Source organism: Triticum dicoccoides, chromosome 4A (assembly GCF_002162155.2).
Source record: "Triticum dicoccoides isolate Atlit2015 ecotype Zavitan chromosome 4A, WEW_v2.0, whole genome shotgun sequence".
NCBI classification, from domain to species: Eukaryota; Viridiplantae; Streptophyta; class Magnoliopsida; order Poales; family Poaceae; genus Triticum; species Triticum dicoccoides.
The window spans coordinates 346,424,374-346,436,147 of NC_041386.1; positions in this window are offsets into that span (position 1 = coordinate 346,424,374).

The window sequence follows — 11,774 nt, forward strand, 5'->3', positions numbered from 1 at the left end:
GGGTAGGCGCGCCCCCTACCTCGTGGCTTCCTCCTTTGTATCTTGACGTAGGGTCCAAGTCTCCTGGATCATGTTCGGTGAGAAAATCACGTTCCCGAAGGTTTCATTCCGTTTGGACTCCGTTTGATATTCCTTTTCTTTGAAACCCTAAAATAGGCAAAAAAACAGCAATTCTGGGTTGGGCCTCCGGTTAATAGGTTAGTCCCAAAAATAATATAAAAGTGGATAATAAAGCCCAATTTTTCCAAAACAGTAGATAATATAGCATGGAGCAATCAAAAATTATAGATACGTTGGAGACGTATCACACACATGCAATGTTTTTCTTCAGGTCGGTCTCCCATGCATGCACACACATACCTCCCCCTCTCCATCATATCGGGTATTCTTTATCTCTCACATGCATGCGCAACGATCGATGTTCCTCTAAATGGTTTAAGTTGATGAATTGGCCCTCCTCGTAAAGGATTATCAATGCTTGGCCCCCTAGCTCATTTATTTTTCATGACTCCGCCACTGCGCGCAACAGCCCGCATTATCGCCCCCTCTCTTTAAATATAGATCTTGCACATGTGCACTCCTTCATAGTCTCCCTCCACTTGGACCCTCGCACCATCTTCTAGTCCCCCACCGGATTTTGCCACATGTACAATCTAGCAGACTCCATGGTTGAACTTAAGCATAATGCACAAACCTCAAAACACAAGTGCTTCTCCTTGGTTCTAGAATCTTCCTTATCATAACTTCCCAAACTTTTTTTCTAGTTGAATTGCCATTATTTGATTTTTACTTTATGCTTTACAACACACAATTCCATGAATCATAAAATATATTAAGGGCTTCTTTGATTCAAAGGATTCTCAAAGTAATTTTGGAGGATTCTAATCCCTAGGAATTTTTCCTATCTTGGTTGTTTGATTCGAAGGATTGTAAACAATAGGAATTTCTCCATAGGATTAATTTGCACTAGATTTCATAGGAAACATCCCATCCACTCAGACTTGTTCGAAAGAATCCTGCGTTTTTTCTATGCACAATCAAACACTCATACAATTCTATAGGATTCAAGATGACATTCCACTCTAATCCCATGTTTTTCCAATTCCCACGTTTTGGAAATCCTATGAATCAAAGAGGCCCTAGCTTTTTTGTAAAAACTAATTGATTTTGAATGAGTTGAACTATAAGAATTAAACGAACGTCTACATCAAGTATATATGACTCAGAGCTGACATGCTATAGTGTGGTGTTTATTCATAATTTGGTTGCCAAATCTGATACGTGCAACGCACGTGTACCTTACTAGTACTTCGAGTATGTGCAAAACACGTAAATTAGAATTCCAATGGCATGCTAGACAGTGTGAAAGGATCAAGAAGAGGTGTCTAGGGGGGTGAATGGACTCTTAGCACGAAAAGTTGCAGTTTTTAAATTTTTTAAGTTGAAATGGAGTTTTAGCACAAGTTCAAACATTCACAATACATATCAAGAAAGCATGACAAGAGTATATGAGCAGCGGAAAGTAAATCTTGCAAGTTGCAAGAATGTAAAGGGATGGGATTGGAGTGTGCAAACGCAATTGGAGACACGGAGATTTTTGGTGTCGTTCCGATAGGTGGTGCTATCGTACATCCACATTGATGGAGACTTCAACCCACGAAGGGTAACGGTTGCGCGAGTCCACAGAGAGCTCCACCCGCGACGGGTCCACAAAGAAGCAACCTTGTCTATCCCACCATGGCCATCGCCCACGAATGACTTGCCTCACTAGGGTAGATCTTCACGAAGTAGGCGATCTCCTTGCCCGTACAAACTCCTTGGTTCAACTCCACAATCTTGACGGAGGCTCCCAAGTGACACCTAACCAATCTGGAAGACACCACTCTCCAAAAGGTAATAGATGGTGTGTTGATGATAAACTCCTTGCTCTTGTGCTTCAAATGATAGTATCTCCAACACTCAGCTCTCTCTCATGGGATTGGATTTGGTAGAAAGATGATTTGAGTGGAAAGCAACTTGGGATGGGCTAGAGATCAAAATTTATGTGGTTGGAATGGAATATCTTGACCTCAACACAAGTGTAGGTGGTTCTCTCTCAGAAAATTTATGTTGGAAGTGTAGGCATGTTCTGATGGATCTCTCTTCGAATGAAGAATGGGTGGAGGGGTATATATAGCCTCCACACAAAATCTAACCATTACACATAAATCACCAAACTCGGTGGGCGAATCATAAAACTTGGTCAGACCAATTTAGTTCAAAATGTGAACGTTAGGATTTTCGGTGGGACTGACATGATCAACTCGGTGGGACCAATGTTCTAGGGTTAGGGTAAAGCCTCATCTGGTTTGGACTGATTAGACAAACTCGGTGGGACCAATTTTGGTAATAATCTAAACAGAGAGTTGGCCAAGCAAACTCGGTGGGACCGATTCCATATTTCGATGGGACCAAAATTAATGCAATAGGCAACAGAGAGTTTGCAAGCCCATATCGATGAGACCGAGATCCCATCGGTGAGACCTAATTGATTATGGTTTCTGGTAGTGGCTACGTCAAGAGAACTCGGTGGCGCCGTATAGAAAATTTCGGTGGGGCCGAGTTTGACTTTTGGTTTGGGACATATGTGGATGTGAGAAAGTAGTTTGAGGGTTGTGGAGCATATCACTAAGCACTTCGATAAAGCAAGCCATTAAGCAACACCACATCCCCTCCTAATAGTATTGGCTTTCCTATGGACTCAATGTGATCTTGGAACACTAAAATTAAAAATGTAGAGTCCTGAGCTTTGAGCTTCAGCCACTCCTTTGTCCTTATCATCTCGAAAGGGTTCCACATCCTCTAGTCCATGCCACTCCATTGTTGAACTTATCTGAAGCATACTAGGTAAAAAAATTAGTCCAACAAGAGATATGTTGACATTAATTACCAAAATCACCCAGGGAGCACTTGTGCATTTAATCTCCCCCTTTTTGGTAATTGATGACAACATACATCAAAGCTTTAGATAAAGATATAGAGAATAGCAAGTAAAGCTTTGGAAAGACATGTAACATGCATAGGCTCCCCCTATATGTATGCAATCATGTAAATATGGAATATAAGAGCATGTGAATGCATAAGCATGATAGAGTAAGCAATGTGTTACATGTATCTTGGCTATATGCATCAGAGCAAAAGATGTGACTATAGGAAATGTACCTACATGCTCATGAGTCTTTCTTGCAAACAATATGTACATCAACAACAAATCCGCATGCACATGAGTTTGATGCATATACTTACCTTGTAGTCTTGAGTTGGCTTAGAAGGAGATGAACCTGAGTAAACAAGGTTAGATAACACAGGTACATCTACAAGCCAGAGCAACCAAAAGAAACCACAAGGGTACCAAGACTGGGATGGCATGTAGAGAGTGAGTACTGAGTACTCTATTTGATGTAGACATGTCCCCAAAGGTAAAGATATGCAAAGAATTCAAAGGTTTCCTTCCCTAGCAGTCTTTCTCCCCCTAAATATTATACTGGATAATGGGAGAACATAGGTAAACAAAATCAGAGCGAAGCAGATCATAAACATAAACATAGACATGTCTTTCCCCTCTTAAATACATGTGACTTCTCTCCTCTTGAACACCAAGCAGCTGGGGCCTTTGAAGTGATTACCCCTCTCTCCCATTTTCCTTTTCTTCCCCGAATAAGCTTTGATGTGATCTCTCTCCCCCTTTGACATCAATTTCCAAGAAGGGATCTTCTGGAGTGTGAGTCAGAATAGGTTTGGTCCTTGAGTCACAGAGCAAAGCAGCATATAGATTGTGATGCTAGTAGAGAACAAGAATCATCGAGTGGAGCTGGAATGAAACTACAGGAACATATGGCAAATTGTCTTCTCTAAAGTGAAATCGGTGATCCCGAGTTGTAGTCTTCGGTGGTACCAAATTGGTTCGATGTGACCGAAGGCAACAAATCGCTATGACCGAGTTCAACACAGAGAGAACACTTGCCACGTCAGCTCACTAGGAAAATAAGATCTCACAAAGATTTGCAAGGATTTAACTGAAAGATTTGCAATGAATTGGATGCAGAAAATGCAAAACTGAACAGAGAAATTAAAATCTAGATGAAAAAGGAAAGGGGATAAATATGCAAAGGGCAAAATGCAAAAACTCAAAGAAACACTAGAGAACTTCATCTAGAATTGGGCGGTGACAAAGTGAGAACACTTGATCATAAGTCATACTCATTGTTTAAGCTCAGAATGGGGTTACCATTTTTCATTTAAGCATTTGATGTATTCACATCTTTTTGAGTTGCTTTGACCTATGACTTGAGGTAAAGCTTCTCTAAGATGTAATGACATACCTTGGGTGGTGATGTTGATCTTGATCATGTAGTTGAACTTGTGTGAGTTGCTCGAGGTTGATGTAGCTCATCAAGAGTCGTGAGCACCACTTTGAAGTGAGTTAATCTACCTACATGGGTTAGTTTTTGGAAGGAAGAGCACTTGTGTATCCAAAATGACAATCATGAAACTCGATACCAAATGAAATTATATATATATATATATATATATATATATATATATATATATATATATAATTTGTCAAAGGATATGTTGAAGGGTTTCGTGCTTCCTTGTCTTCAACCACCATGGGGTAGAGACTTGGTGATGTAGAGATCGCTCAAGATGTGAATGAGTTGCAATCTCATGGATTTAGATTCATCCAAGTACCTACAAGGGTTAGATAACATGCAAGGGTGTAGATATATCCAAGACATATGATCATCATCATAAGAGAAGTATCAAGGATTAGTCATGGATTCATGCCTTGCATGTATCCAAATGGAGTTCCTACTCCAATTTTGAAGCATCAATGATGTTCAATTCAACTCCCAAACGGCAAAAGAGTTTCTCATCAAGCAGTTTCGTGAATATATCCACCAATTGCTTATCGGTATGAACATGTTTAAGATCAATGTCCACTTTAGCAACATGATCTCGAATGAAATGATGACGAACTTCAATATGCTGAGTTTGAGAATGTTGCATGGGATTGTGAGCGATCTTAATAGCACTCTCATTGTCACAAAGCAATGGAACATGTTTCACATTGATCCCATAATCTTTAAGAGTTTGGGTCATCCAAAGTAATTGAGCACAACATGAACCGGTGGCAATGTATTCCACTTCGGCAGTGGATAAGGATACCGAATTTTGTTTCTTGGAGGACCAAGATACAAGAGATCTACCAAGAAATTGACAAGTACCCAAAGTGGACTTTTTGTCAACCTTGTCTCCGGCGTAGTCCGAATCGGAATATCCAACAAGATCAAAAGACGACCTCTTAGGATACCAAATGCCAAAATTTGGTGTATGTATTAAGTATCTCACTATCCTTTTCACAGCCTTAAGATGACATTCTTTGGGGGCCGCTTGATATCGTGCAAACAAGCACACACTTTGCATGATATCGGGACGGGAGGCACATAGATATAACAATGAACCAATCATAGATCGGTAAACCTTTTGGTCAACCGGTTTACCATCCTTAGTCAAATCAAGATGTCCACTAGTAGGCTTGGGAGTTTTCATACCTTTGCTTTCTTGCATGTTGAACTTCTTGAATAAGTCCTTGGTGTAGTTTGTTTGAGAGACAAAGGTGCCTTCCTTAGTTTGCTTGATTTGCAAACCAAGAAAGAACTTGATTTCACTCATCATAGACATCTCAAACTTATCCCACATTAGCTTCCCAAACTTTTCACTAAAATGAGGGTTAATCGAACCAAATATGATATCATCAACATAAATTTGGCACATAAACAATTCACCATTAACCCTTTAAGTAAAAAGAGTAGAATCTATTTTTCGAATATCAAAGCCTTTATAAGGAACTTGGTCAAGCATTTGTACCATGCTCTAGGAGCTTGTTTAAGACCATAAAGAGCTTTGTGAAGTTTGTAAACATGAGCGGGTTTCTTAGGATTGACAAAGCCGGGAGGTTGTTTAACATAAACTTCCTCCTCAATTTCACCATTTAGAAAAGCACTTTTGATGTCCATTTGGTATAAAGTTATATCATGGTGATTAGCATAGGAAAGCAAGATGCGGATGGACTCAAGTCTAGCAACGGGGGCATATGTCTCACCGTAGTCCATACCTTCGACTTGAGTGTAGCCTTGGGCGACTAGACGAGCTTTGTTGTGGACGACTTGACCATCTTAGTCTTGCTTGTTGCGAAACACCCATTTGGTACCAATTATGTTGTGCTTGTTGTCGGGCTTCTTGACCAATGTCCACACTTGATTTCTCTCAAAGTTGTGTAGCTCTTCATGCATGTCGTTTATCTAATCCGGATCTTCCAATGCTTCTTCAACCTTCATAGGTTCAATACTTGAGATGAATGAATAGTGTTCACAAAAATTAGCCAAACGAGATTTAGAGCGAGTGATTCTCCCAGTATGGATATCATTGTAGATTTGCTCGACGGGATGTCTGTAGCGACTCTTGCTCGAACTCGTGAGAACTTTTGTTTTGTTTGGGGTGGAACATCTTCATCATCGTCTTATCCTTCTTCATTGTTGATGTTGTCATTTCCTTGTCGTGGTGGAGAAGGAGGTTGATGACGTTCATCTTGGTGTACTTCCTCATTTTCTTCATCTTGGTGTGTCCCACTTGTGGATGCTTCCATGTCGACTCTTGGTTCACCTTGTCGTGAGGTAGAAGCTTCCACTCGGACGGACGAGGTACTCTCCTTCACCTCTGTTGGACGGATCTTGCCAATAGACAAGTCTTGGATTGCTTCCGAAGGATCTTTATCGCCTACATCAATTGGCAATTGCTCTACTTGCGAGCCGTTAGATTCATCAAACTTCACATCTACCGTATCTTCAACCTTTCGGGTGAAATTGTTATAGACACGATAAGTGTGATAGTTTGAGCCATAACCAAGTAGGAAACCTTCGTGAGATTTAGGAGCAAATTTAGAATGATGATGATTGTCAAGAATGTAACACTTTGAGACAAATACTCGATAGCATCCAACTTGGGGTTTGTTACCGGTGAGGAGCTCATATGCCGTCTTGCCGAGTAGCTTGTGAAGTTACAATGATTTGTTGCATGACAAGCTGTTTCAACAGCTTCCGCCCAAAAGTGCTTTGGAGTCTTGTACTCATCAAGCATCGTCCTTGCCATCTCAATAAGAGTTAGGTTCTTCCTCTCAACAACTCCATTTTGTTGAGGCGTGTACGTAACCGAGAACTCCTGTGGAATCCCTTCTTCGTCAAGAAAGGTATCCACATTTGCGTTCTTGAAGTCCGTTCCGTTGTCGCTGCAAACCTTCTTGATCTTCACTTGAAATTGATTTTGGGCGTTCCTAGCGAAGTTCTTCAAGATCTTTTGGACCTGTGATTTATCATCAAGAAAGAACACCCACGTAAGTCTTGAAAAATCATCAACTAACTAGACCGAATGAGTTACCACCAAGAAGATCCATATAAAGTAGCTCGAGCAGTCTTCTCATGGTCATAATGTTCTTCACGGGGTGGCTTCCTCCAACTTGTTTTCCTGCCTGACAAGCACTACAAAGTTTATCCTTGTCAAATGTAACATCTTTTACTCCAAGGATATGATCACCTTTAATAAGCTTATCAAGATTTCGCATGCCCACATGACCTAACCTTTTAAGCCACAACCAACCTTTCGAGGATTTGGCAATTAGGCAAGTTCTAGGTTGAGTCTTTTTAGTGAAATCAACAATGTAAAGATCACCTCTACATGTACTGATAAACACCATTTTATGATTATCTCTACGAAACACTTGGCAATCTACTTCAGTAAATAGGACATTGAAACCAAAGTCAGCAAGTCTAGATACGGAAAGTAAATTGTAGCCAAGAGATGCAATGAGCATAACATTTTGTACGGAGCTATCATGTGAGATGGCCACCTTACCAAGGCCAACCACCTTACCCTTTGAGTTATCACCGAAAGTGACATACTTTCGAGGGCCGTCGTTTTCAGCAAGCTCACAAAACATATCTTTGTCTCCGGTCATATGATTGGTACACCCACTATCAAGAACCCATTCCTTTCCTCCGGCCATGTAGCCGTGAAGATTAGCCATAAGACCAAAGTGTCTCATTGCATCATCAAGATCATAGTCACTATCATCATCCTCATCATAGTATCCATGTTCAACATTGTCATGTGGTGGATCAATTCCAAGAGAGAGTGATTCATTAGAAGTATGACCGTAACAATGTTCATCTCTATGAATTCTAATGACTTCGGAAATGATATTGCTAATGATTCCAACATCTCCTTTGGCACTCGTAAGATTTATAAGCTCAAATAAACAATCACCAAATTTGGGATCATTGGAACTCATCATACTCAAGGCAATAGACTTATGAAGAATCTCATCTAAGTTTTTCAAGGAATAGTTTGGAAAACATTTCTCAAGGAATCTCCATATGGTGTAGGCACAATCAAGAGTAGGCAAGCTAGCAAGCAAGTTTTTGGGCAAACCTCTAGTGATTAAATTGACAGTTCTAAGATTACGGACCATGTCAATGGACTCATCAAGAGTAGCATACAAAGGATCAACATGATGTGCACAAGGGTTAGTAATGTACTTATTCAAATGATATTCATTGAAAATCTCAAGCATCTCATTTTTACACTCATGAAAGTACTCTCCATCAAGTATAGGCACTCTACGTCTAAGACTCCCCAACGTAGACTCGTCCATCTTCCTCCAAAGGTGTTTAAACCAAAGCAATGAAGACCAATGCTCTGATAGCAATCAAAACGATCGAGAAGAGGTGTCCAAAGGGGAGTGAATAGACTCTTAGCACGAAAAGTTGCAGTTTTTAAAATTTTTAAGTTGAAGTGGAGTTGTAGCACAAGTTCAAACATTCACAATACATATCAAGCAAGCATGACAAGAGTACATCAGCAGCGGGAAGTAAATCATGCAAATTGCAAGAATGTAAAGGGATGGGATTGGAGTGTGCAAACGCAAGTGGAGACACAGAGATTTTTGGCATGGTTCCGATAGGTGGTGCTATCGTACATCCACGTTGACGGAGACTTCAACCCATGAAGGGTAATGGTTGCATGAGTCCACGGAGGGCTCCACCCATGAAGGGTCCACGAAGAAGCAACCTTGTCTATCCCACCATGGCCATCGCCCACGAAGGACTTGCCTCACTAGGGTAGATATTTATGAAGTAGGCGATCTCCTTGCCCGTACAAACTCCTTGGTTCAACTCCACAATCTTGACATAGGCTCCCAAGTAACACCTAACCAATCTAGGAGACACCACTCTCCAAAAGGTAATAGATGGTGTGTTGATAATGAACCCCTTGCTCTTGTGCTTCAAATGGTAGTCTCCCCAACACTCAGCTGTCTCTCATGGGATTGGATTTGGTAGAAAGATGATTTGAGTGGAAAGCAACTTGGGATGGGCTAGAGATCAAGATTTATGTGGTTCGAATGGAATATCTTGACCTCAACACAAGCGTAGGTGGTTCTCTCTTAGAAAATGTATGTTGGAAGTGTAGGCATGTTATGATGGATCTCTCTTCGAATGAAGAGTGGGTGGAGGGGTATATATAGCCTCCACACAAAATCTAACCGTTACACACAAATCACCAAACTTGGTGGGACAGAATCATAAAACTCGGTCATACCGATTTAGTTCAAAATGTGAAGGTTAGGATTTTCGGTGCGACCGACATGATCAACTCGGTGGGACCGATGTGCTAGGGTTAGGGAAAGCCTCATCTTTGTTGGACCAATTACACAAACTCGGTGGCACCGATTTTGGTAATAAGCTAAATAGAGAGTTGGCCAAGCAAACTCGCTCGGACCGATTCCATATTTCGGTGGGACCAAAATTAATGCAATAGGAAACAGAGAGTTTGCAAGACTGTCTCATTGAGACCGAGATCCCATCGGTGAGACCGAATTGATTAGGGTTTCTGGCAGTCGCTATGTCAAGAGAACTCAGTGGCGCCGGATAGAAAATTTTGGTGGGGCCGTGTTTGACTTTTGGTTTGGGACATATGTGGATGTGAGAAAGTATTTGAGGGCTGTGGAGCATATCACTAAGCACTTTGTGCAAGCAAGTCATTAAGCAACACCTCATCCCCTCTTAATAGTATTGGCTTTCCTATGGACTCAATGTGATCTTGGATCACTAAAATGAAAAATGTAGAGTCCTGAGCTTTGAGCTTGAGCCACTCCTTTGTCCTTATCATCTCGAAAGGTTTCCACATCCTCTAGTCCATGCTAATCCATTGTTGAACTTATGTGAAGCATACTAGATGAAAACATTATTCCAACAAGAGATATGTTGACATTAATTACCAAAATCACCCAGGGAGCAGTTGTGCTTTTCACAGTGTGTCTCTTACCGTTCATGAAGCCACGTGGCTCATGTGGAGGCGTTGTCGCGACCTCCTTGTGTGGATTGATCAATGTGACGTGCTGCTGGTTCCAGAAGAATGTAATCGTCCTCTCTGAGGCACACTAGCGGTACATGCACGAAGTGAAGATGTGCACGCACGCCATGCATGCACTCATTCCTCGCACGAACACGCGGGTACACGGTGGGATGCATTTTTGTACGAAGATCCACGCCATGTGATACTTTGACGCGTGTAAAGACCTTCACTTCATTGATGGTCAATTAATACAGCGCATGCAAATTGAGTGGATGTGAGGGAGGAAGAAAGACATTACTACTCCACTGCGTGCATGCGAGTAGTTAAATCATGGGTTGCTACTTCCATTGATCTCCTTCGTATTTTGTGCCAATTTTTGACCATATTTTTAAGTAACATAATATTTATGCATGTCATAAAAAGTGGCACAAAAAAGGGGGCCAATAAACTAGGACGCAGGCAGCATGATCAAATTTTCCCAGGGCTACTGTTGGTGGCCTTTGTATTTAAATATGGACGGAGTGGAGTAGTACTATTTTTATCTTAGCCTCGTAGGGCTCTCCCAGCGCCTATGCTCGCCTCCCCTCCTCGCCCACCGGATCCCGCCATGGATAATCCCTTAGATCCCAGGATCCCGAGGGTTGCCCTCTCACTGTGGCCCGTAGCACTGCTGCCTTTCAGCGAAACCCACATGTGTTTTATAGGGGATCCATTGCTTTGGAATCACAGATCGGTGGCACGGAAGACATCCCAGGGCTGCATTTTAGGTGGTGGGCAGCAAGGGCAAATCGGATCGAGGAAGCTTCGCATCGATTGGAGAGAAGTTCCAAGGAGCTGCGCCTGGCGCAGCACAAGGCAGAGGCGCAAGTCGATCTCAGGGGAGAGATGCTGAGGGATGTCAGCATCTGGCAGCGTCGTGTTGATTTTGAGCTAGTGCTAATGGTAGAGATCATATACACAGAGTCGACTGCAGAGGAAGGAACATACATGCCTGCGCAATGGCATGAGCAGCCGGTGCAACTGTTCAAATGGGCGGTAGGAAAAGCCAAATGTCGGGACCAGTTGCGACAATGCCGCTAGGCATACATCGTAGGCGAGGTGAGCTGCCCTCTTTCCCCGCCAGCGATGCAGTGACCTAGTCGGTTGCTGCTACTATGAACTTGCAACGCCATGTTGGTTTGCAACCTTGGCAATCACGCCATCTATATGTATTGTATTCCTGTGAAAATACTTGGTTATTTCTAAAAAGATGGTAATTGATTTACCACTAGTTTTAGAATGCTTGGTCGTGACAATCAACCGAAGCCACAACCAGAAGTCTCCAT